Source organism: Propithecus coquereli, unplaced genomic scaffold (assembly GCF_000956105.1).
Source record: "Propithecus coquereli isolate 6110/MARCELLA unplaced genomic scaffold, Pcoq_1.0 Scaffold4, whole genome shotgun sequence".
NCBI classification, from domain to species: domain Eukaryota; kingdom Metazoa; phylum Chordata; class Mammalia; order Primates; family Indriidae; genus Propithecus; species Propithecus coquereli.
The window spans coordinates 12,341,470-12,342,741 of NW_012149729.1; positions in this window are offsets into that span (position 1 = coordinate 12,341,470).

Here is a 1,272-nt window from a genome sequence, read left to right on the forward strand (position 1 = left end):
TTGAATTGCCTTGGCACCTTTGTAAGTTATGCTTCATTTTTTGAGCTGTTTTGTCATATTGATTTATGTGTCTATCCTCATGTCAGTACTATGCCATTACACCAGATATTTTCTAATTTCCCTTGAAATTTCTTTGATCCATGGGTTATAAATTTGTTGTGTGATATCCTAATACTTGGGGATTTCCCACATGTTTTTCTGTTGTTGACTCCTAATTTAATTCTGTGGTTAGAGAAGTAGTTTGTATGATTTTAGTCTTTTAGTAAGACTTGTTTTGTGGCCTTGATGAATGTTTTATTCCACATTCACTTGAAAAGAATGAGTGCTCCGTTGTTAGGTACAGTGTATATAAATATCGGCGAGGTCAAGTCAGTTGACAGTGTTGTTCATAAATCTATATCCTTGCTGATTTTTCTGTCTAGTTCTATAATACTGACAGAAAGATTAAAATCTCCATTATAACTGCTGAATTGTCAATTTCCTCTTTCCATTCTTGTCATATTTTTTTTTTTTTTTTTACCTTACGTGTTTTGAAACTCTGTTTGTAGTTGTATATGCATCTTTGCTATATCTTCTTACTATACTGACTCTTATCAGTATGGTAAACAGCATAGTTGAGTAGTTATAACAGAGACTGTATGGCCTATAAAGCTTAAAATATTAACTATCTGGCCCTTTTAAGAAAAAGTCTGCTAATCTTTGTTCTAGACCAGTGCTTCTTAAACTTTAATATGCATATGAATCAGGTGGGGGATCTTGTTAACATTCTGAAGATTGAAATTCAATAATTTTGGAAAAAAGTTTGAGACTTTGCATATCTAAAAATCTTCAAGGTGATGTAGGATCTCCTGGTCAGCAGTGCACCCATTGAATGGCCAGGTATTCATTTGGCTATTCAAGACCAGTGAATCAACCTGAGTTGTGTCTGCATTCCCCAATTAGTTGCTGTTTGGTAATTGCTGCCAGTGGTGTAGGTTTTGTGCCTAAGAGGCAATTAAAAATTTCTAACTTAATTTTGATTTAACTATTCTGTAGAAAGATTTCAAACTCTGCTCTGCCCAGTGTTCTGTGAGATATTAGTGAGTATGCTCAGAGAAAAGATGTTCAAAATACAGAAAGAGAAACATTTCAAAAGTTACTTGAGGCCGGGCACGGTGGCTCACGCCTATAATCCTAGCACTCTGGGAGGCCGAGGCTGGTGGATCGCTCAAGGTCAAGAGTTCAAGACCATCCTGAGCAAGAGCGAGACCCCATCTCTACTAAAAATAGAAA